General features: G+C 38.3%; 1 non-coding gene across 1 annotated transcript; it reads left to right on the top strand.

The window, feature by feature from the left end:
- Window positions 1-25,161: 25,161 nt before the first annotated feature.
- LOC112760850 (small nucleolar RNA R71) lies at window positions 25,162-25,269 on the top strand. The gene has a single exon (XR_003181269.1). It is a non-coding gene; the product is annotated as a small nucleolar RNA R71 (small nucleolar RNA).
- Window positions 25,270-26,975: the final 1,706 nt, after the last annotated feature.

The following is a 26,975-nucleotide window of genomic DNA, read 5'->3' as shown; positions in this document are numbered from 1 at the left end:
GAAAGGTCAAGCTGATGGTAGAGGCATGAATTTAGTTAGTTAGAAGGTGTTGGTCACTTCTAAGAAGTTTGGTGGTTTGGGAATTTAAAATTCGTTTTGTGCTAATATTGTTCTTTTTGAAAAGTTAATTTGGCAATTTTTTTATCATCCAAATAAGTTACAAGTTCAATTGTTGGCCAAAAAATATCGTTCATCTCCCGAAAAATATTTCAGTTAATCTTGAGACACGAGTTCTTATGTTTGGAAAAGTTTATGTAGAATTTGGAATCTATTGAAGGATGGCTTTGTTTGGTGTATTAGGAATCTAAACCAAAACTTTAGATTTTCTAATTGGAGAAAAGAGGAACAACTTTGTCATGAGATAGATTATATTTACATTTTTTATTTGAATCTCCGGATTTTATATTTTTGGTCATTTGGACAATGGTACTTTCAGAATATCTATTCTTTTCTAAATCAGTTTTTGCAAGGCAATATTCTTTTCTATAATCTAAATGTGCAAGCAGGTTCAGTAGTAGGATAGTTTTGGTCTAGTGCGACATTAAAGATTTACGACTCTCATAGTTGTTACTTGTGGCTCAGTAAAAAGAAGTTTTGTTGGAATTAACTTTGGCGTCAGCTTGTTCCGAAAAAACATAAATTTTGGGTTTGACTTTGTCTTAGAAAGGCTCTGTTCACCGTTGCTTTTCGTTTCAGAAAGGGTATCTCATCGCCGGACAATTGTCCACAATGTTTTTCTGGTCAGGAATCGATTGTTCATTGTATTTGAGATTGTTTGAAACTCAGCTAGTTTGGCAGACTTTGGAGATTTCTGATCAACCTCTGGATTTGATGAACTGGTTCTTGCTTCATATCAAAGAGCGTTCTTTTAGATTTTTTTTTTGTCTATGGTAGATTTGGCGTTTCAGGAATAATGAGATCTTTTACCCACACGAGTCTTGGCCCCTGGATAAGGTGACTAGTATGCCTTTGTCCTTGAAAAATGTGCTTTAGAATATTTGAGTTGCAACGAGTTTCTATCCCTCTACCATTAGTGGCTTATGATTTTCCTCTCAGTGGATATTTCTAATATTAATTGTGATACAAGTTATCCTGACATTGGTGATCGTGTTGGTTTTGTCTGTGTTAGTAGAGATTAGAATAGAAGTTGGCAACGAAACTGTTTGAAAATGATTGAGAATCGTAATATTCTGCAATGAAAGTTGTTTGTTATTTGAAGAGGATATCTTTCAACATGAAAATTAAGGCAAAGAGATATTATTTATGAAACAGATTGTATGAATGTCTTTATTTTTGTCAATAATTTTTAAGATAACTCTGATTTTGTTGATCTTTTAATGTTAAAAATTTGAGACATCATATCTTAAAAGTGACATATTAATTTACAGTTAATCTTTAGAAATGCAAACAAAATGATAAATATTATGATAAAGACAGCAATAAAAACTCGTATTCACCGAATGAAACTTCTGCTACTTTAAAAAAAATTTAAAAGTAATATTCAATAAAATTGTCTTATTTTTTAAACAATTTTTTATTCTTTATTTTTCTTTTTTATTTATTCCGTTGTTCCCTTTTCAATAATAATAATAATAATAAAAAAGGCAGATTGAGGGAAAGGAGAGTGCCACACTGCCAGCACATCTTTTGCACGGCGAAGTCTGATATGGATTGATATAAACATCCATAAAGTGTATGGATGTTGTATGGCTGTAGTATATTAGATTGATATTTGGATCAACTGACCTTGTTGTATTTTGGCTGCTATTATCAGATAGTGTCACTAGATTTGTCTTTTTTGGATTAAGACATATTTGTCTCTTTTAATTGAAACTAGTGAGGTGTTAATTATCTGTTAAATTTTTTCCATTGGACCAATCTCAAAGTGGCTTATCTTTTTTTTTTTTTTCCCTTCTCTTATTATGGTAATAAAAAAAAAAAAAACCTAGGAAACTAAATTCATAGATGATAGAACTCAAATTTCACCCTACTCATGCTCATTATTATTTTAGTTGCAAGTTTTTATTCATATATTACAATTGATTTAATATTTTAAAAAAATTATGAAGACTTCAAACTTATTTATAATTAATTTGACACCATAATAATGAATGATTTATTAATTTATTTCTAATAGATACGGTTGTTTTTAAAAATACTGTTGTCGTAACTAATTAGATTTGTTCTATTCACATTTATAGTATAATTCACCTATTATTTAATAAAGTATGCTTTTCATGTTTTATGAAGTTATCCTATGTATTCCCTTGACAAATCTAATGTATGCCTTATTCTAATTTTCATTGTTTTATGTCACATAAAGTCATATTTGACCTTAAAAAAATTATCTACAGACTACAGTAACATAATATGAATTAAAAAAACACATGAATTAAACAAAACATCAACAGTCTTTCCATGAACAAGATAGTGATATAAAAAAAATATTTTTTCCAAGGAAAGAATTTCCTTTTTTTTTGGTGGAGGAAGTGGGCAAGTCAAATTAAACAAATCCATTACTAAAATTTCCGTTGTTCCTGAGACCTGAAGAATTAATTTATTTCCTTTTTATAAATTAGAATAAAGTTGAATAAATTAGAATCATAAAAATCACATTTAAATACATCGTTATTATTAGATTCACAAAAAAAAATACATCGTTATTATTTCTACAAATATTAGATTTGGCCCTATGAAAAATTGCAATATTATATGTGTATAATAAAAATTTGTTAGTGAAATAAATACACATAAGAATTTAATATTATATTTATCTTCCAATGAAAAATGCATAAAAATAAAATAATTTAAATATTAAAGCAATTTTAATATATGAGAATAAAAACATTTAACTAAAATAATCATGTGCATGAGCCGGAAAAGACTGGTTCTACAGATTTAGTTTTCTTTAGTTTTTTATATTTTGGTCACAATATAAAAGGAAAACAAAAATGTAATCACTATTCACTACCCCAAAAATGAAAGAACACAGCTATGAGGCCCAAGTCCAAAATATGAGCTACTTTGTGACTGGCTCAACAGAAAAACATCACACATAACTCATTTGAATTAGGGGTGGCAACATGTACCCTGTTCGCGAGTACTCAATCCGACCCTACCCAATCGAATAGAGTTGTCAACTTGATCCATAGCGGATAGGGTAGGGTGCGGGTAGAGTTCTCGTGCGGGTCGGGTAGGGTGTGGATTGAGTCTCAACCCTACCCGACCAACCCGCACTCTATATATGCATATGTTATATACTTATATAAAAATATATTTTAAGTGGTGGTTGAACCAAAGACCTCTCATTAAATGCAAAAAATCCTTAGTCATTAAAAGAAGATCATTAATTGATAATTTAATAAACTTTTTTTTTATATAAAAGTCAGTTCTATTTTAAATTATCATCAAGTTATATAATAATATTGTTTCTTTTTTGTAACCCGTGGGTAGGGTCAGATACCCGCAGGTTAAGAGCGGGTAGGATTAGGGTTGAGATATTCTCAACTCGTAGGTAGGGTAGGGTTGAGTTTATATAAAAATCTCAACCTGCGGGTATGGTTAGGGTTGGCTCCAAACCCTACTCTACCCTACCCATTGCCACCCCTAATTTGAATGAAGGGTTATGACTTATGATATGGTGATGATGTCTATTTTTTTTTCATGTAATGAGCTTATTAGCTTATTAATGGAAACTACACATTTTATGTTCTTTTTAAGAGGGGTTAGGTATTGTTTTAGAAGAGCCAGCTTCGATTTACTCTGCACTAAATTTTGTTGGTCACTCCTCACGTTACTAGTATTACTAGAATAATCAACAAGATTTATAATTTTTTAGTTTGTAAAGGTGGAAACTCAGGTGCAGTCGACTTCACGTGAAGTTGATATCTGAGAGCCGTTAAATGATTTAACTGATTTGACTAAATTTTCATCTAACGGCTCTCAGGTATCAATTTCACGTGAAGTCGACTTCACCTGAGTTTTTACCTTTCGTAAATTAGTCATGTCACACATCAAAATTTTTTTAGCAATTAAATCCAATTAAATTAGTCCAAACCCAACAAAAACAAGTTTCATTAGTGAAAGCGTGTCTACACACTCCAACTTTTCAACCTCTTCTTCTTCTTCGCGTTGTTCTTCACATTCTTCTTTGCGTTTCTTCTTCTTCTTCACATTCTTCTATTGTTACTATTGTTGCTACATTTTTTTTCTCATCTTCTTTCTGGTGATTTTGCAGTATTATGTGTTTTTTTTGTTTGATTTTTTTTTGTTTTTGTTCTTGTTAAGAGGATAAAACAAGAAGAATTATGAGAAATTAAAATAAAAAAGAGAAGATGAACAAAAAAAAAGATCATGATGATGAAGAAGAGAATGAGGAGTTGAGTTATGGAGAATTTATCATAAAATAACACCAAAAATTTTTAAGCGTGACACAAAAGTTTTTCAATTTTGCAAGCCTTGCAGCAGTACCTCCCAGGGACGATTACCAATATCCAAGTTGTTCCGTGCTATGAAGATAATTTGGTTAACTAGGATTGAAGTCAGTTTGACAAGATTTTTCGGACATTCTCGCCATGCATTAAAATATTCAAGTATTGCAAGCCACTTATTTCTGTCAATGAGACTCATCTATGGAAAATATGGAGTGTTTTGTTCATGAGTGTCACACAAGATGATAACTCAAACATTTTTTCTATTACATTTGATCGTAGTCCCAGTCAACTAAGTTTTGGAAATTTATTTTGAGGAATCTAAGGTGGTATATCACCCCATAACAAGGCATACTTGTAATCTTTGATTGGTCACAAGCTATTTGTGCCGTCCTTGATACTAAAAAAAATGGATGGTGCCTGGCGAGTGTTTACTATGTGTCCCTGTCCAGTAATCTGAGTCGAGGTATAACTCTTTCTAGTACCGAGGTATAACTCCTTCTTCTGTGTGTATGGAGTTTTCTGTCCTAAGAGCATAGACGCCGAGCTATACTTCAGCCGTCGGGGAACACCGGAGGAGGTTGGGACCTGCAAAGAGACTCCAACGCTCAAGTAAGAAAAAGTATAAGATGAGGTATATGTTATTTAGAGTGAATAGCGTACCTTAAAACGTAGTTAGGGTTTTGTATTTATAGAAATGTTGTGTTATAGGTGGTTACTCAGTATGCCTAGTGTTCACACCCTGGTTCGAGCTATCCAATCCGGGATGATCAGCAATAAAGTGACCGACCTCTTCAGGTCAGGCTATCCGACCTCTTCTCAAAATAAGTCGGTCAAATCGACAGAAAAGTCTAGTAAAGGACCCAAATAGAGGAACACGACCCAAATCCAAGGGCAGTCCAAGCCTATAGAGATAAGGGCGGTTCCTTTGAAGATAAGCTGACCTCAACTCAAAGATAAAGATAAGATAAGATAACTAACTTATCTTATAAATACACTGGAGCACCCAGGTATAACTCATACTCTGATTCTACTAAAAACCTGTTTAATACCCATGCTAACTTAAGCATCGGAGTCTCTTGCAGGTACCCCCCACCCTCCGGTGACTAAGGATCAGCAGTGCAGCAAGTCCAACAAGTCGGACACGAAAGCTCCGGCCGCCACCCACCAGCCGGGCCCGTCATCTCCGACCAGCACAGAAGATCTCGTCCGAGATCGACCTACAGTTTCAGGTAACCCTCGGAACATTGACGTCGTTGCCGGGGACCTAGAAGTCATCCCACCACCATGGCAGACAACCATGACAACGACCATGATTCAGATCTAGAGGATAGAACACCGCACAAAAATGCGGACTCTACACCAAAGGATACTCCGAAATCTAACGGAGACAAAAACTCATCAAATCCAGGAGTAATAGAAGCACTTCAAGATCGTTTAAAGCAACTTGAAAAAGAAAGCCAGCATCAACGAGAAGTTGGCAAGGATCTACAAAGAGAGGTAAGACGACGTCGAGAGTTAGAAGATAAAATCCTACAACTCAAAGCCGATCTCAAAGTAAAGGCTACCCGGACCACCCCTGAGGACAATTCACGCAAAGATCAAGATCCATTCACTAGGGAAATCATGAAAACTAAAATTCCTAAGGACTTCAAACTCCCGAATATGACTCTGTATGATGGCACTACAGATCCCAACCATCACCTCAGCAACTTCAGAAGCAGAATGTACTTCATCGACGCCTCAGACGCTGTTCGCTGCAAAGCTTTTCCAACGACTCTCACGAAGACAGCAATTAGATGGTTCGACAATTTACCTCCTAAGTCCATCTCAAGCTTTGATGACCTAGCCGAAAAATTCCTGGCCAGATTCTCCATCCAAAAAGACAAGGCCAAACACACCCCCAGTCTACTAGGAATCAGGCAAGGAGATCGGAAAAGTCTTCGCAACTACATGGAGAGATTCAACAAAACATGCCTAGACATACAAAGCTTGCCAACAGAGGCCGCCATCATGGGCCTCATCAATGGCCTTCGAGAGGGACCTTTTAGCCAATCTATATCAAAAAAATATCCCACATCTCTGGATGAGGTGCAGGAGCGAGCGGAAAAATATATCAACATGGAAGAAAACTCTCGGTTGGGAGAAACCTCAAAATCCGGATCCTCCTACCGAGACAAAGATAAAGAATCCAAAAAGAAGGAAGATCGACAAGGGGAGAAAATTAAAAAATATCACAATTACACTCCTCTTAGGGTATCCCTGGTAGATGTCTACAAAGAAGTCTGCCATATAGAAAAAATACCCCCAGCTCGACCTCTCAAAGGCAAAAGAGGAGGAGGAAACCGGAATGAATATTGTGAATATCATCGAGTCCGTGGGCACTCTACCAACGAATTCTTTGACTTAAAAAACGTCATAGAAAAATTGGTGAGAGAAGGAAAACTAGATCGGTTTTCTGGCCACTAGAGATGATGAGCAAAGAAAGAGACGAAGGGATGAAGATGTCGGACGAGCTGAGCGATCACCTCGTACACCAGAAAGACATGTCCACATGATACACGGCGGATTTGCAGGAGGAGAAATCTCCAAATCATCTCGCAAAAGATATCTCAAAGAAGTATATCATGTCGAAGGGAAGGAGGAAGCACCCGACATCCCTGCAATCACGTTCACCAAAGAAGACGCATCCGGTATCATCTCAGGACACGACGATCCCATGGTCATCACCATCATACTGGCAAATGCCAATCTCCACCGCACATTAATGGACTAAGGGAGCTCCGCCGACATCTTATTCAAAACTGCCTTCGACAAGCTCGGCTTAGAAGAAAAGGAGCTTAGAGCATACCCGAATAGCCTGTTCGGACTGGGAGATACCCCAATACAACCATTGGGATACGTGTCACTACATACAACCTTCGGAAAAGGAAACTAATCCAGAACACTCAAGATAGACTACATCGTGGTCGACGTGAGTTCAGCCTACAATGCCCTAATAGATCGGACAACATTAAATCAACTCGGCGCAATAGTCTCAACTCCACATCTATGCATGAAATTCCCAACTACAGAAGGGATAACTACAATAAAAGCAGATCAAAAGATGGCACGTCGCTGTTATAACGAAAGTATAAACCTCAGAGGCAGAGGAGAAGAGTTCCATACAATTGAGCTTGGTGGAGTTCAGAGACGAGAAGAACTCCGTCCACAGCCCGAAGGTGAAGTAGAGAAAGTTCAGATCGGAGACACCTCAGACAAAACAACTAATATTGGCACGATTCTGAAAGGAAACGCCAAAGAATTACTAGTACAGTTCTTACGAGATAATGTCGATCTCTTCGCATGGAAAGCTGCAGACATGCCAGGCATAGACCCCAAGCTAATGTGTCATAAGTTGGCGGTCTATCCAGGATCTCGGCCGGTATAACAGAGATGAAGAAAACTTGGGCCAGAACGATCCCAAGCTGTGGAAGAACAGGTACACGCACTACTGAAGGCAGGATTTATAAGAGAAGTCAAGTACCCACTATGGCTAGCTAACGTCGTCTTGGTGAAAAAATCAAATGGAAAGTGGTGAATGTGCACCGACTACACCGATCTCAACAAAGCCTGCCCAAAAGATCCTTACCCACTCCCAAGTATCGACGCTCTGGTAGATGCTTCATCCGGATATAGATACCTCTCGTTTATGGATGCATATTTCGGATACAACCAAATCCCCATGTATCCACCAGATCAAGAAAAGACCTCATTTTAACACCAAAAGCAAATTACTGCTACATCGTGATGCCTTTCGGTCTCAAGAATGTGGGAGCTACTTATCAAAGGCTAATGAATAAAGTCTTTTCAGATCATATCGGAAAAATCATGGAAGTCTACGTGGACGACATGTTAATAAAGACACAAAGCGAAGAGACATTATTGTCCGACCTGGCCCAAGTGTTCGACACTATAAGGAAGCATGACATGCGACTCAATCCCACAAAATGCACCTTTGCAGTAGAAGCAGGCAAATTCTTAGGTTTCATGCTCACACAAAGAGGAATTGAAGCAAATCCAGACAAATGCCAGGCCATACTCAACATGAAGAGCCCAACTTGTGTCAGAGAGGTACAACAACTCAACGGGAGATTGGTAGCCTTATCCAGATTCTTAGCAGGATCAGCGATAAGATCTCTCCCCTTCTATGCCACTTTAAGGAAAGGAAAGAAGTTTGAATGGACAATGGAATGCGAGCAAGCCTTCCAGGATTTCAAAAGCTTCCTGGGACGACCACCTATCCTAACTCGACCACGAGAGGAAGAACCACTCGTATTGTACCTTGCGGTAGGAAGTCGGGCAGTAGCCTCAGCACTGGTTCGAGAGGACGACAAAGGGCAACAACCTGTATACTTCATTAGTAAAGCGCTGCAGGGATCCGAGCTGAACTACCAAAAAATAGAAAAGTTTGCCTATACTCTCATACTGACATCTCAACGACTTCGCCCGTACTTCCAGGCTCACACCATTAAGGTTCGAACCGACCAGCCCATAAATTGGATATTGCAAAAAATAGATCTAGCAGGCAGAATTTTACAATGGGCAGTCGAGTTATCCGAGTTTGACCTCCAATATGAAGCTCGGACAGCCATCAAATCACAGTACTTGGCCGACTTCATTGCAGAATTCACAGATACCCTGGAAACCCCCACATAATGGAATCTCTACGTGGACAATTCCTCGAATAAGACTGGAAGCGGCGCAGGTGTGATAATAGAAAGCAACCAAGGAACCCAAGTTGAGCTCTCCATCAAATTTGGGTTCTCAGCCTCAAACAACCAGGCGGAATACGAAGTGTTACTAGCTGGTTTGAAGTTGGCTAAGGAGGTTGGAGCTCAAAAACTCAACATCTTCAGCGATTCACAAGTAGTCACCTCACAAATAACAGGGAGCTACCAAGCCAAAGATCCCACCATGAAAAAGTATTTGGATAAAACCAAGGAATAGCTCGGACAACTCAGGAAATATAAGATCTGCCACATACCCCACGAACAAAATGCCCGAGTTGACGCACTCTCAAAACTAGCCAGCACCAAACCAGGGGGCAACAATAGAAGCCTCATCCAGGAAATGCTACAGAACCCGTCAATCTCGGAAGAGAAAAAAGTTCTAGCCATAACAAGTCAGGATCAAGGATGGATGACCCCCATAATTAATTATCTCAAAACAGAAACACTCCCCACAGATGAAAAGGAGGCAAAGAGGTTAAAACGGGAGGCTCAGTACTACACTATCATAAACAACACCCTATATAAAAGAGGGATTTCAATACCACTATTAAAATGTGTGCCGACCTCCAACACAAAGGAAGTTTTAGAGGAAGTACATAGTGGCATTTGTGGTAATCATCTCGGAGCACAAGCTCTCACCAAAAAAGTACTCCGGGCGGGATTTTATTGGCCAACTCTACAAAAGGAAGCTACATAGTTTGTAAGGACATGCCCACCATGCCAGAAACATGCCAACTTTCACATCGCCCCGCCAGAAGAGCTCATCAGCGTAACCTCACCTTGGCCATTTGCAAAATGGGGACTCGACCTCCTCGGACCTTTCCCCCAGGGATCAGGACAAGTTAAATTTCTCATAGTAAGGGTAGACTATTTCACAAAGTGGATCGAGGCAGAGCCCCTAGCCAACGCCACTGCTCAAAGAAGCTGGAAATTCCTATATAGGAACATTGTCACAAGGTTCGGGGTTCCATACTCCATCACCACAGACAATGGCACTCAATTCACATATGCAGGCTTCAGAAAATTAGTAGCCGACTTGAACATAAATCACCAGTTCACCTCCGTCGAACATCCTCAAGTCAATGGACAGGCCGAAGCTGCCAACAAAGTCATATTGGCTGGGTTAAAATGGAGATTACAAGACGCAAAGGGAGCTTGGGCTGAAGAGCTTCCACAAGTCCTATGGGCATATCGAACGACGCCACATTCCACCACAAAGGAATCACCCTTCCGATTAGCATACGGAACGGAAGCAATGATCCCAGTAGAGATCGAGGAAGGGTCGCCTAGAGTCGTTCATTACAATGAGGAAGCCAACTCCCAACTTCAAAGGGAAGAGCTCGACCTACTTCTGGAAATCCAAGAAAGAGCTTGGATTAGGGAAGAAGCACTAAAATGTCGAATGGCTTCCAGATATAATCAAAAGGTAGTGCCAAGAGGTTTCGCTGAGAATGATCTCATCCTAATCCGAAATGACATTGGAACAACTCGACCCGGAGAAGGAAAACTGGTAGCAAACTGGAAAGGACCCTACCGAGTCATAGAAGTACTTGGGAAGGGCTACTACAGACTGTCCGAACTCAATGGACGAGAGCTTCCCAGATCATGGCACGCCTACAACCTACGAAGGTACTATAGCTAGAGAAGGTAAAAGATCTCATAATAGGATGCACTCTTTTTCCTAAAAAGGTTTTTTAATGAGGCACCAAGTTGAGATTCAAAAATTATCCGACTTAAAGGGATGAAAAACTCCCGCATGTATATATTTGCACTTTCTTTTGAATAAAATATATTTTAGATATTCTACAAATTCTCAAGACGCATTAATCTGAAGCATTCATCGTCCGATTATAAAGCAACAGATTGGCAGAAAGTGAAACAAATTCACTGCACGATCACGATAAAGACCAAAAGAGATGAAAACGCGATTCATCTAAAGGTCGACCAAACAAAGATAGAAACCACCTTCTACAAATCGGCAAAGATGAACACAGAATAATGTAAGAAGTTATCGAAAGTGATATGGAAAAAGAACCTGACGAGGTCTTATGGATTGCTAAATAATAACTTAAAGACTGGCCGATGTTAAGAAGTCGGACCAAGTCAACCCAAGTTATAAGTAAACCCTGAAAAGAGGTCTGGCCAACCCTATTAAAGAGGATTACTTTAACTTCGAAGGGCCCGACATGACAAAGTCGGCCCAAAACATAAAGTTATAAAAGTAATCCCTGAAAGAGACTTGACAAAGGTCCAAGAAAGAGGATTACAAAATAACTTAGAAGAGATCGACATGACGAAGTCGGTCTCCTACAATAAACAAGTTATAAAAGTAATCCCTGGAAGAGACCTGACAAAGGTCCAAGAAAGAGGATTACAAAATAACTTAGAAGAGATCGACATGACGAAGTCGGTCTCCTACAACAAACAAGTTACAAAAGTAATCCCTGAAAGAGACCTGACAAAGGTCCAAAAAATATGATTACAAAATAACTTAGAAGAGATCGACATGATGAAGTTGGTCTCCTACAACAAACAAGTTATAAAAGTAATCCCTGAAAGAGACCTGACAAAGGTCCAAGAAAGAGGATTACAAAATAACTTAGAAGAGATCGACATGACGAAGTCGGTCTCCTACAACAAACAAGTTATAAAAGTAATCCCTGAAAGAGACCTGACAAAGGTCCAAGAAAGAGGATTACAAAATAACTTAGAAGAAATCGACATGACGAAGTTGGTCTCCTACAACAAACGAGTTATAAAAGTAATCCCTGAAAGAGACCTGACAAAGGTCCAAGAAAGAGGATTACAAAATAACTTAGAAGAGATCGATATGAAGAAGTCGGTCTCCCAACAAACAAGTTATAAAAGTAATCCCTAAAAGAGACCTGACAAGGGTCCAAGAAAGAGGATTACAAAAATAACTTGGAAAAGGACGATGCAAAGAAGTCGGTCTCCCACAAAAGTAGTCCCTGAAAGAGACCTGACAAAGGTCCAAAAAAGAGGACTACAAAAATAACTGGAAAGAGGACCAACGTAAATAAATCGGTTATGGATTGCTAGAAATAAATACAAGTAAGAGCGAGAAAACCGAAATACAAGTTGGATCCACACATCCACGACCTCAAAGGATCCAAGCTACAAGCAATAAGTACAAAGCAATCCAAAGAGGCCGAGCAGCAAGGCTCCAGCATTCTTAAAACCCAGAAAAATGCCAAGACAAGTGCAAACAAGCATGATATAAAATACAATATTATAACAAGCTTCAGGGTCAGGCCCAAAAGCTTGAAAGCTACTTGTTGTTTTTTCAAAATAAAAAGTTGCTAAACAAGCAACCAGAAGGAGTATCAACAATCAGCAAAATATTCAAACTACAAAATAAAGAGTTTAAAAGCCCACAAGCCGGGCTATCTACACAAATATCCAAGAAAATTCAGCTAAGATTAGAAGACTTCTCGGCAGCATCAGTCTGAGGTGAAGGAGGGCGAGCCTGGAGAGGCACTGCATCTACTGTACCGTCGTCCCTATTCAGAATTTGACAATCAGGATCTAACTCCAGACGAACAATCCCAGCGGGAGGAGTTATAGAAGTCGACACTTTACCAGCAGGCGCAGGGGGAGGTCCGACGTCATCGTCATCCTGGTCGTCGGGGACAATTTTACCATCCCTTACAACGTTGTCCAAGCTGAAGAGAGTAAGGTCAACCTTAGGAGCAAGAACTTGAACCTGCTCCTTTAAATTATCATAAGCAGCATTCACGCTGCCGACAAGATGACCTTGGAGCTCGGAGTAGTCAACTCGGGCAGACTCCAACTCCTCCCTCAAACGCACCACCTCCTGATAAGATGTGACGTAACTGTCTTTATGCCTCAACGCAGTGTCCTCGGCCAACCTCACAGAAGCCGCCAGGGCAAGAGAGCTAGCCTTCTCGTTCTCCAGATCCTTCTCCAGTTTGGCTATTTTCACCTTAAACTCCTCCTTCAGACCCTTCATCCGATCGAACTCTTGTTTGGCCTCCTCCATGAAGGCTTTGGTGGCATGAAGAGGAAGATTTTGAGCAGTCCGATACAGGGCGGCTCCCATATATGCCATCTTGATGCTACTCCGAGTTATAAAATCTAAGTGGTGGAGGAGCGAAACATCATCCATGGGGAGGGCACCATAAGGACCGATCTATTGGTCAACAAACTCCACCGCATCAAAGTCAGGAGAATCAAGGTTGAAAGGCTCAATTGTTTTTTGTTTTTTGTTGGGAAGAGCACCAGAAATAGTAGCAGAAGTCTGTGGAGGGTCAGCCAGATGAACTCGAGGAGTGGGGATCACTTCTCTTGGCCCAGGAGAACTCGGCACGGGCGACTTCACCAAAACTTGAGAAGATCCCTCTCCTGCCGCCTTAGCCGAGATATTTTGAGCAGCTGCAGCCTTCCTTGCCTTCTTGAAGACCTTCATGGAATCGTTGTTTTTCGACATCTTTGAAAATACAGAATCAACCATAGTGATGAGTTACAATCTAGAAGAAGCAAAACTAAGAAGCAAGTATAGAAACAAGTCGGACAGTACCCAAAGCAGTTCGAACTAAAGACGGGTCACTCAAAAAAATTTTTGTATCAAGATGGGGTGGTTCCCCCCATAAATCTTCAAGAATAATTACAAAAGCCCGCTCAACCTCGTCAAGCATCTCCCATATATAGCGAGACACTCTTACATTCCTTTGCCATTCTAGAGGAAAAGCAGGCTCATCATTTTCATCAAGAAAAAAGGGGCGGGCCCCCTCCACAGCACGGACTCTAAAGAAGTAATTCTTAAAATCCTTAAAAGACTCATCGTACATGGCAAAAACTTTATGCCCCTGGGCCGACCTGAAAGAAACCCAGGAAGCTTTCTTTTTGGAAGAACCTCCAGGCTTGGCAGAAACAAAAAGATAGAGGAAAAGAGTCTGAGAAGGTGTTATGCCTAACTCTTGGCAAAGCAGCTGAAAAATCTTGATAAAACCCCAGGAATTCGGATGAAGCTAGGATGGGGCAATGTTACACAACCACAACAAGTCGGTCTCGAAAGCAGTAAAAGGAAAAGTAATGTCCAACTGGCTGAAGAAATATTCATAGGCGTAGAAAAAGGGACGCTCCCCCTCGACAGAAGTAAGAAAACAAACCCTCTCGTCAGAGTCGGGCGCCACAAGCTCATAATCTCTCTCTCGGGCACCACCATCACAAACCCTATGACGTTTCCTCAGCTCTACACAAAACTCAGCATCCACAACAGAGACACACATTAAGACAAGGGAGTCCAGCCAATCGGACATTCCCTCAGGAACTTTAGAAGACATCTCTACAATGTTATTGCAAGAAGACATGAGGCCAACTAATCCTACAATAAGAAAAGAAGATTGGATTACTAAAAAACATCTCAGACGAGGGGCAAAACAACTCGACTAATATGATCCAGACAAACAAACAGAAAAGGAAAACCCCAAGACTCAAAACCAAAGCCCTGGGGCATCCTTTGGAGGCAGTAACAAAGCAAGATTTCAGGAAAAATCTACAGCTCACGTCCCGACATTTCTCAAAACAAGAAAAGAAGATCTCAAATAACAAACGTTTCGAAAAAGGAAAACACAAAGTCATCAAAGCCACTATCTTCCTACAGTCTATCAGCAAAGAGCATCGCCAACATCAAACATGCCAAGCGAAAATCGTCAATGACACAACCTTTTTCAGAATCAAACAAAGTCATCATTCCAAAACTTCAAAATCAAAAGCACAAACAGAAACGGTGATAACATGCAAAACATAAAAGCATCAAACAAAGAGGAAAGACGAAAAGGCTCATGCAAAAGACGAAGAAACTCCCAGAACACACATTACAACAGCAATCAGGCACGGCAAAAGCAGAAAGATCCAAACTTTCTCCAAGCAAAATCAAAACGTTCTCAAAATCAGACAAGAAAATGACGTGGAAAAGAGAAAGGAAGAAAAACCAACCTAAACGAAGAAAGAAGCTTCAAAGGAGATTAAAGATGGAAAGATGGAATCACCCAGAAAATCGCCAAATGATGCTGCAGCGCAAGAAAAGGCAAAATGCAGGCGAAAACAGAAAGTGAGAGAGTGAAGGGAGAAGTTACGAAGAAAGACGAGGAAGAGAAACCGTTTTTTGATCGTAAAAATTCAAAAATAAAAGCCAAGGAAAACGGGGCAATTAATATCAATTAATGAAGGTATTAAACTCTCGCACGTTCCCAAGAACAAAGCGCTGATATAAAAGCGCGCGCTTTTAGAGGAAAGCGTTCCACATTCAAAAAGGTTCTACAAAGAAAGGAATCGACAAAATGCTCGAGTTCGGCTTCACTAGAGAAAGATCGAAGTCAAGGACTCGACCTCAAAGCAGAAGACCGAGCTCAAGCAGGGACACTGTTCATACCCTGGTTCGAGCTATCCGATCCGGGATGATCAGCAATAAAGCGACCGACCTCTTCAGGTCAGGCTATCCGACCTCTTCTCAAAAAGAAGTCGGTCAAATCGACAGAAAAGCCCAGTAAAGGGCCCAAATAGAGGAATACGACCCAAATCCAAAGGCAGTCCAAGCCTATAGAGATAAGGGCGGTTCCCTTGAAGATAAGCTGACCTCAACTTAAAGATAAAGATAAGATAAGATAACTAACTTATCTTATCTAAAAAGGTCACTCTACAACCATTATAAATACATTGGAGCACCCAAGTATAACTCATACTCTGATTCTACTAAAAACCTGTTTAATACCCATGCTAACTTAAGCATCGGAGTCTCTTGCAGGTACCCCCCACCCTCCGGTGACCAAGGATCAGCAGTGCAGCAAGTCCAACAAGTCGGACACGACAGCTCTGGCCGCCACCCACCAGCCGGGCCCGTCATCTCCGACCAGCACAGAAGATCTCGTCCGAGATCGACTTACAGATTCAGGTAACCCTCGGAACACCTAGTATTGTGGAACTATTAAGGAGGCCTGTCTGATTTTGCAATAACTGCTCCTGAATATATTCAGATGATTATATTAAAGCCGAGATTCTCTCTAACTGAAGATAAGTCACTTTTATTATCTCATTTGGATTATGATTTATAAGTATAAGTAGGCCGAGGTATAGCTAACGGATCGAGGTAAATTTGGGCCGAGCTATAGCTAGTAGATCAATGGATAAATTAGGGCCGAGGTATAAGTTCCATTGGCCGAGTTATACGGAATGGGCCAGAATGTAATAGCCGAGTTTGAGGTAAAACGACCGAGTTATGTGTTGGTAATTTAAGTCATGAAAATCCTAACTTGACCTAATATTCGAATTATAGCTTGCAGTTGCCGAGTTATAATGACCAGATCATATCCCCCAAGCTTGACCTGTTTATTTTTAAGAGAAGCAGGTTGAGCTTTTATAAATATTAAGTTATAACTCAGCAGGATATAGAAGAAATGCGGTTGTGTTATAATTCAGAGATATGAGGATTAGCCCCCAAGATCAACTTGATAATCTTGAAAATAAAGTTGGACAAGCTTGTCATTGGAAAAGGTGTTGGTTATACAAGTATATTGTTGAACGAGATTGTTTGTTGGACTGATGCCGACTTATAGGTGTCGGTATGCTTGGACTGATTCTGACTTATAATTATTGATTTGTTTGAAGTGATTCTGACTTATAGGTGTCAGATTATTAGAAATGACTTCGACTTATAATTGCCGGTTTGTTGGAGACAATTATGACTTATAGTTGCCGATTATGAGTGATTGAAGGCTGAGTTTGCTCTCAGATTGAAAGATGAATTTGTTCTTGAATTGAGTGAAAGTCGAGTTTATTATCGGATTGTTGTAATGATTGATTATGACATATAAAATGATAAACTATGTAAAAATGGAACAATTTGAATATGTAGAATATATATCTTAAAGAAGTTATGATGTATTCAAACTAATGACATCAGATACCTTCACAAATCAATTTTGAATTCCATATTTGTGCTAATATTATAAACGCAAATTTTGAATTTATTGGCTACAGTCAAAACTAAACTCCGTCATTCCAAAAATAGATAATTAAAGAAAATGGAAAAGACATGAATACGACAGTATGAGCATTGAGCAATTAAAAGATAGTATGAGCAACAATTAAAATGTAGTTGAAGAACAAAACAATAATTACTAACAATAACAATATAAATAATAAATAGAGAAGTTTTCAATAATACATGAAAACAATTGAGAAAGAATAAGAAAATATGTATCTTATTAACGTGTCAAAAAGAATACGAGTTGTTCTGCTGAAAATTAATTAAAAGTGTCGTTAACATTGTAAATTGCTTGAAATTTTTGTTGACTAAGAATAAATATGGTGAATAGAGTAGAGCAATGTAAAATAAGGAATAAAGCAAATACTTATTTATGAGTAATGCGTAAATTTAATAATGAGAATTAAAATATTCACCATTACTAAAAAGATAGAATAGATGATAAATTTCTGAGCTAGCACATTAAAATTAAGAGATTAGTCGTATTTGATTGTTTGGATCTTATATAATTTTTCTCTTGATCATGTACCAAAGATAAGAAAATCATTTTTTTTATCAAATGCTTGTAAATTGTACCAACACAATTTCTGATGGAAACATGAAAGTTAAGCATGTATTGTATGCAATTAAAATTATATAACACTAGATGATATTACCAGAAAATTTGAAAAGATTTGTATAGAGTTGTGGGGTCTTGCTCATTGTGCCGACCTTAATTGGAAGAAAATCAAGTTTGAATTTTCATCTATGCTTTTATTACAGTGAGTGATGTTCATGCTTTTGATTTGAAGTTTTATTAAAATTTTAACAATGGCTAATGCAATTTTTGCTTCAATTTCTTTTAAACAAGAGTTCGGCTAAAATTATTAGCTTTCAATAATTGATAATAACAGAGATAAAGGTAGTTCGATCATGTACAAAAGCATAACAGCAAAGAAAAGATAATAGCAAAAATTGATATATTTTATATCATGTTTATTTTTACACTAATCAAATTACTTGTAAAAATATCATAATTATTTTTAATTTATTGAGAATAAAAAATTATCAAATATTGTGATGTTATATATACTAGATAAGGCATAAATAAAATTGAGTAGCAAATATTTTTAGAATATGTAAATTGCAAAAATAATGTATATGTCATCTGAAAATTTTAAAAATATTGTAAAAAATTGTTAAATTTTGTTAAAAAATTTGAATATAATTCCCCTTTACTTAGATAAAAATTTGTGTGAACAGTTTTCGCTATATTGGTGTTGGTGACCGAGTCAGGTATTAGATGTGGATGATCGTAATGAAGATGACAATCTGATGGTGGATTTTTTATTTAAGTATATTTCAGCAAATAAATTGTTGGGTGTGCCTGAGATGTTGAAGATTAAATCTGATAGAGTGGTAGTGGATAGGTAAATATTGAAAATACATACTACTAAAATGTTATTAATTGAAATATGGGTTGTTTTTGTTGCAGGTGAAAAAACGTCTAATGTAATATCAGTTGGGCTTAGGGCCTAGGTGAAGAAAAGAAAGGCTGTTGAAAAAAGAAGGCTCGACTACCATTCGTGAAAAGGATAGTGGAATGGAGGTTACGCAGGTGAGTACTGAGGCCAAAACAATTATATTTAAAAAGAAAAAAATGTTGATATGTCTGGACATGAGAAACTAGACTCTATGCAAATGAAAGGGAAAGTTGAAGAAGAGAACATTGGAGAGTCATTATCAATTCAGAAGAATTAGAAATTTCTGCATGGCTATTATGGTGACAAAGATTTTGATTCATTGTGGTGTGAGCATTATCAATTTGGTAGTCTTGCCAATCAAGTGGCTCAATCTGCCGAGAATATTCAACAAGTGGAAGACGTTGGTGATCTCGATATCAATCACTATCTCCAGGTGTTAGTTGATATTAATGTGTTTGTTGTGGTTGGTTTTCAGATTTGTAGTCTGTCAATGATTTTGTATTTTGGTTTTGCGAGTAATGGGTGCAAGATTCCTAAGTATTGGTCAGACATGGGAGTTTAAAAAGGCAAAGACAAGAAATAATGATGATGAGCTGAAAAAGTTTACTAATGTAATGCTTTTGAAGGAAGAAAGAAAGGGCAATATCTGGGATGACAGAGGCGGTGAAGGAGAACTAAAGCTGCATGTTCAATTTATGCGAATAGGTTTGATTAGTGCATTTTGCTTTTGATAGTAGTTGACTATGAACTTCCACCGAGATTTTTGGTGTTTGTTTTTTGGGTTTTTATTAATTTGCTATAATTTTATTGGTATAACTTGAATGTTTGTTAACTACGTATTCGAGGTTTACCGAATTGCAAAGTTCTATGATTCTATTAAATTGTTAAATGTGCCATTGTATTTTGGTACGCGAAATCGTGATTACACTTTAATTATGTAAAATTCATTGCTCTTTCTTTCCCTGGAAATGGCGCCAAAAACATGATGCCAAGACCATGGTTCACAACTCCGTGTAACTAACCAGCAAGTGCACTGGGTCGTCCAAGTAATACCTTACGTGAGTAAGGGTCGAATCCCACGGAGATTGTTGGTATGAAGCAAGCTATGGTCACCTTGCAAATCTCAGTTAGGCAGATATAAATTGATAATGGTGTTTTCGAATTATAATTAATAGAATAGGGATAGAAATACTTATGTAATTCGTTGGTGAGAATTTCAGATAAGCGAATGGAGATGCTTTCGTTCCTCTGAACCTCTGCTTTCCTGCTATCTTCATCCAATCAGTCTTACTCCTTTCCATGGCTGGCTTTATGTGATACATCACCACTGTCAATGGCTACTTTCGGTCATCTCTCGGGAAAATGATCCAATGCCCTGTCACGGCACGGCTAATCGTCTGGAGGCATCACCCTTGTCAATGGCTTCATCTTATCCTCTCAGTGAAAATGGTCAACGCACCCTGTCACGGCACGGCTATTCATCTGTCGGTTCTCGATCATGCTAGAATAGGATTTACTATCCTTTTGCGTCTGTCACTAACGCCCTGCAATCGCGATTTTGGAGCTCGTCACAGTCATTCATTCATTGAATCCTACTCAGAATACCACAGACAAGGTTTAGACCTTCCGGATTCTCGTGAATGCTGCCATCATTCTAGCTTACACCACGAAGATTCTGATTAAGAGATCTAAGAGATACTCATTCAGTCTAAGGTAGAACGGAAGTGGTTGTCAAGCACGCGTTCATAGGGAATGATGATGATTGTCACGTTCATCACATTCAGATTGAAGTACGAATGAATATCTTAGAAGCGAAATAAGATGAATTGAATAGAAAACAGTAGTACTTTGTATTAATCTTTGAGGAACAGCAGAGCTCCACACCTTAATCTATGGAGTGTAGAAACTCTACCGTTGAAAATACATAAGTGAAAGGTCCAGGCATGGCCGAGACGGCCAGCCCCCTAAAACGTGATCAATAGTCTCCTAAGATGAACAATGGATTAAAACTGAGACCAAAGATGTCTAATACAATAGTAAAAGGTCCTATTTATAATAAACTAGTCACTAGGGTTTACAGAAATAAGTAATTGATGCATAAATCCACTTCCGGGGCCCACTTGGTGTGTGCTTGGGCTGAGCTTGAGTGTTGGACGTGTAGAGGCCATTTGTGGAGTTGAACGCCAGTATTTGTGCCAGTTTGGGCGTTCAACTCTGGTTTTGGATCCTTTTCTGGCGCTGGACGCCAGAATTGGGCAGAGAGCTGGTGTTGAACGCCAGTTTGCATCATCTATTCTTGGCCAAAGTATGGACTATTATATATTGCTGGAAAGCTCTGGATGTCTACTTTCCAACGCAATTAGAAGCGCGCCATTTTGAGTTCTGTAGCTCCAGAAAATCCATTTTGAGTGCAGGGAGGTCAGAATCCAACAGCATCAGCAGTCCTTCTTCAACCCCTGAATCTGATTTCTGCTCAAGTCCCTCAATTTCAGCCATAAAATACCTGAAATCATAGAAAAATACACAAACTCATAGTAAAGTCCAGAAATGTGAATTTAACATAAAAACTAATGAAAACATCCCTAAAAGTAACTAGATTCTACTAAAAATATACTAAAAACAATGCCAAAAAGCGTATAAATTATCCGCTCATCACAACACCAAACTTAAATTGTTGCTTGTCCCCAAGCAACTGAAAATCAAATAGGATAAAAAGAAGAGAATATACTATAAATTCCAAACTATCAATGAAACATAGCTCCAATCAAATGAGCGGGACTTATAGCTTTTTGCCTCTTGAATAGTTTTGGCATCTCACTCTATCCATTGAGGTTCAGAATGATTGGCATCTATAGGAACTCAGAGTTCAGATAGTGTTATTGATTTTCCTAGTTCAATATGATGATTCTTGAACACAGCTTCTTTATGAGTCTTGGCCGTGGCCCTAAGCACTTTGTTTTCCAGTATTACCACCGGATACATAAATGCCACAGACACATAACTGGGTGAACCTTTTTAGATTGTGACTCAGCTTTGCTAAAGTCCCCAATTAGAGGTGTCCAGGGTTCTTAAGCACACTCTTTTTTTGCTTTGGACCTTGACTTTAACCGCTCAGTCTCAAGTTTTCACTTGACACCTACACGCTACAAGCACATGGTTAGGGACAGCTTGGTTTAGCCACTTAGACCAGGATTTTATTCCTTTAGGCCCTCCTATCCACTGATGCTCAAAGCCTTGGGATCCTTTTTATTTACCCTTGCCTTTTGGTTTTAAGGGTTATTGGCTTTTTGCTCTTGCCTCTTGGTTTTAAGAGCTTTGGCTTTTTCTGCTTGCTTTTTCTTTTTTTCTTATTTTTTTTTCGCCTATTTTTTTTTGCAAGCTTTGTTCTTTGCTGCTTTTTCTTGCTTCAAGAATCATTTTTATGATTTTTCAGATTATCAAATAACATGTCTCCTTGTCATCATTCTTTCAAGAGCCAACATATTTAACATTCTTAAACAACAACTTCAAAAGACATATGCACTGTTCAAGCATTCATTCAGAAACCAAGAAGCATTGTCATCACATCAATATAATTAAGCTAAGTTCAAGGATAAATTCGAAACTCATGTACTTCTTGTTCTTTTGAATTAAAACATTTTTCATTTAAGAGAGGTGATGGATTCATAGGACATTCATAACTTTAAGACATAGTTACTAACTACTAATGATCATGTAATGAAGACACAAACATGGATAAGCATTTATCATAGAGAAAATGAAAAACAGAAGAAATAAGAATAAGGAATGAATCCACCTTAGTGATGGTGGCGTTTCCTTCTTGAGGAACAAATGATGTCCTTGAGCTCTTCTATGTCTCTTCCTTACCTTTGTTGCTCCTCCTTCATTGCTTTTAGATCTTCTCTGCTTTCATGAAGGATGATGGAGTGCTCTTGATGTTCCACCCTTAGTTGCTTCCAATAATTGTGTGGAAGAAAATGTATCCCCTGAGGTATCTCAGGGATCTCTTGATTTGCAGTCAAATGTTCTACCACTGAGCTATAGACCCTTGATGGAAGCTTTTGTCTTCCCTTTCCTCTTTATAGAGGTTTCTCTGGCCTTAGGTGCCATCAATGGTTATGGAAAAAACAAAAAATCTATGCTTTTACCACACCAAACTTAGAATGTTGCTCGCCCTCGAGCAAAAGAAGAAAGAATAGAAGAAGAAGAAGAAGATATGGAGGAGATGGATGGATGTGTGTATTTGGCCATATGGGTGGTAAATGGAAAACAGAAGGGATGATCATGAATGGAAAGAGAGATGATGAGGTAGGTGGGGATCCTGTGGGGTCCACAGATCCTGAGGTGTCAAGGCATTTACATCCCTGCACCAATTTAGGCATGTAAAATGCCCTTGCACACAACTCTGGGCGTTCAACGCCAGGTTGGTGCCCATTTTGGGCGTTCAACGCCCATTTGTTGCCATTTCTGGCGTTGAACGCCAGAACCATGCTTGTTCTGGGCATTCAGCGCCAGGATGCTGCCCATTTTGGGCGTTCAGCGCCAGAACCATGCTCTGTTCTGGCGTTGAACGCCAGGCAGATGCTTCCTCCAGGGTGTGATTTTTTTTCTGCTGTTTTTGATTCCGTTTTTAATTTTTTATATTTATTTTGTGACTCTACATGATCATGAACCTATAAAGACATATAACTAAGAAAAATATAGTTAGATAAATAAAAATTGGGTTGTCTCCCAATAAGCGCTTATTTAATGTCAATAGCTTGACAGTGGGCTCTCATGGAGCCTCACAGATGTTCAGAGCATTGTTGAGACTCTCTAACACCAAACTTAGAGTTTGGATATGGGAGTTCAACACCAAACTTAGAATTTGGTTGTGGCCTCCCAACACCAAACTTAGAGTTTGACTGTGGGGGCTTGGGTTGACTCTGCTTTGAGAGAAGCTTTTCATGCTTCCTCTCCATGGTTGCAGAGGGAGTTCCTTGAGTTTTAAACACAAGGGAGTCCTCATTCCATTGAAGGACTAGTTCACCTCTGTCAACATTAATCACAGCTCTTGCTGTGGCTAGGAAAGGTTTTCCTAGGATGATGGATTCATCCTCTTCCTTTCCAGTATCCAGGACTATGAAATCAGTAGGGATGTAAAGGCCCTCAACCTTTACTAACACGTCCTCTACTTGTCCATAAGCCTGTTTTCTTGGATTGTCTGCCATCTCTAATGAGATTTTAGCAGCTTGCACTCCATAGATTCCTAGTTTCTCTATTACAGAGAGGGGCATGAGGTTTATCCCTTAACCAAGGTCACACAGAGCCTTAAAGATCATGGTGCCTATGGTACAAGGTATTATGAACTTTCCAGGATCCTGTCTCTTCTGAGGCAATGTCAGTTGATCCAGATCACTTAGTTCATTGGTGAACAAGGGAGGTTCATCTTCCCAAGTCTCAATACCAAATAATTTGGCATTCAGCTTCATGATTGCACCAAGGAACTTGGCAGTTTTCTCGTTAGTAACATCCTCATTCTCTTCAGAAGAGGAATACTCATCAGAGCTCATGAAGGGCATAAGGAGGTTCAATGGAATCTCTATGGTCTCTAGATGAGCCTCAGAGTCCTTTGGTTCCTCAGAGGGAAGCTCCTTGTTGATCACTAGACGTCCTAGGAGGTCCTCCTCCTTGGGATTCACGTCCTCTCCTTCCCTTGCAGGTTCGGCCATGGTGCTTATGTCAATGGCCTTGCACTCTCCTTTTGGGTTCTCTTTTGTATTGCTTGGGAGAGTACTAGGAGGGATTTCAGTGATCCTCTTACTCAGCTGGCCCACTTGTGCTTCCAAATTTCTAATGGAAGACCTTGTTTCATTCATGAAACTTACAGTGGCCTTGGACAGATCAGAGACTAAGTTTGCCAAATTAGAGGTATTTTGTTCAGAATTCTCTGTCTGTTGCTGAGTGGATGATGGAAAAGAATTGCTGTTGCTAAACCTGTTTCTTCCACCATTATTAAAGCCTTGTTGAGGCTTTTGATCCTTCCATGAGAAATTTGGATGATTTCTCCATAATGGATTATAGGTGTTTCCATAAGGTTCACCCATATAATTTACCTCTGCTATTGCAGGGTTCTCAGGATCATAAGCTTCTTCTTCAGAAGATGCCTCTTGAGTACTGTTGGATGCAGCTTGCATTTCATTCAGACTCTGAGAAATCATATTGACTTGCTGAGTCAATATTTTGTTCTGAGCCAATATGGCATTCAGAGTATCAACTTCAAGAACTCCCTTCTTCATAGGCGTCCCATTACTTACAGGATTCCTCTCAGAAGTGTACATGAACTGGTTATTAGCAACCATGTCAATGAGTTCTTGAGCTTCTGCAGGCGTTTTCTTTAGGTGAATGGATCCACCTGCAGAAGTATCCAATGACATCTTTGATAACTCAGATAAACCATCATAGAATATATCCAGGATGGTCCATTCTGAAAGCATGTCAGAAGGACACTTTTTGGTCAACTGTTTGTATCTTTCCCAAGCTTCATAGAGGGATTCACCATCTTTTTGTTTGAAGGTTTGGACATCCACTCTAAGTTTGCTCAGCTTTTGAGGAGGAAAGAACTTGGCTAAGAAAGCCGTGATCAGCTTATCCCAAGAGTTCAGGCTATCCTTAGGTTGAGAGTCCAACCATATTCTAGCTCTGTCTCTTACAGCAAAAGGGAAAAGCATGAGCCTGTAGACTTCAGGATCTACTCCATTAGTCTTAACAGTATCACAGATCTGCAAGAATTCAGTTAAGAACTGAAAAGGATCTTCAGATGGAAGTCCATGAAACTTGCAGTTCTGCTGCATCAGAGAAACTAATTGAGGTTTAAGCTCAAACTTGTTTGCTCCAATGGCAGGAATGGAGATGCTTCTTCCATATAAATTGGAATTAGGTGCAGTAAAGTCACCAAGCATCTTCCTTACATTATTATTATTTTCGGCTACCATCTCCTCTTCCTGTTCGAAAATTTCTGACAGGTGCTTGCTGGTTTGTTGTAATTCAGCTTCTCTTAGTTTTCTCTTCAGAGTCCTTTCAGGTTCTGGATCTGCTTCAACAAGAATATTCTTGTCCTTGCTCCTGCTCATATGACAAAGAAGAGGGCATAGAAAAATAATAATAATAGAGATCCCCTTTTTTTTTGAGTAAGGGAGAGATGTTAGTAGATGAATAAACAAATAGAAGGAGATGAGAGAGAAGAAAATTTTCGAAAATTATTTTTGAAAAAGGAGTTAGTGATTTTCGAAAATGGTTTTTGAAAAAGGTTAGTAATTTTCGAAAATTAAAATTAAAAATTGAAATAATTAGTTAATTAAAAAGAAATTTTGAAAAAGAGGGAAGATATTTTCGAAAATGAGAGAGAGAGAGAGTTAGTTAGGTGGTTTTGAAAAAGATAGAAACAAACAAAAAGTTAGTTAGTTAGTTGAAACAAATTTTGAAAGTCAATTTTGAAAAGATAAGAAGTTAGGAAGTTAGAAAAGATATTTTTAAATCAAATTTTTGAAAAAGATATGATGGGAAGATATTTTTGAAAAGATAGGATAGAAATTAGTTTTTTTTTTGAAAAAAAAAGATTTGATTTTTAAAAACACAATTAATGACTTGATTCACAAGAAATCACAAGATATGATTCTAGAACTTAAAGTTTGAATCTTTCTTAACAAGCAAGTAACAAACTTAAAATTTTTGAATCAAAACATTAATTGTTATTGTTATTTTCGAAAATTTGATATAAAAATAAGAAAAAGATTTTTGAAAAATATTTTTGGAATTTTCGAAAATAACTAAGAAATTTGAAAAAGATTTGATTTTTGAAAAAGATTTTGAAAAAGATAAGATTTTCAAATTGAAAATTTGATTTGACTCATAAGAAACAACTTGATTTTAAAAATTTTTGAAAAAGTCAATCCAAATTTTCGAATTTGATGAGAGAAAAAGGGAAAGATATTTTTTTTATTTTTGAATTTTTATGATGAGAGAGAAAAACATGAAAATTATGCAATGCATGAAGATTTTTAGATCAAAACAATGAATGCATGCAAGAATGCTATGAATGTCAAGATGAACACCAAGAACACTATGAATGTCAAGATGAACACCAAGAACATATTTTTGAAAAATTTTTAATGCAAAGAAAACATGCATGACACCAAACTTAGAAATCTTTAATGCTTAGGCACTAAGAATTCAAGAATGCATATGAAAAACAAGAAAAGACACAAAACATGCAAATGCAAAGATCAAACAAGAAGACTTACCA

Source organism: Arachis hypogaea, chromosome 16 (genome assembly GCF_003086295.3).
Source record: "Arachis hypogaea cultivar Tifrunner chromosome 16, arahy.Tifrunner.gnm2.J5K5, whole genome shotgun sequence".
NCBI lineage: Eukaryota > Viridiplantae > Streptophyta > Magnoliopsida > Fabales > Fabaceae > Arachis > Arachis hypogaea.
This window is presented reverse-complemented; position numbering and strand designations above follow the sequence as displayed.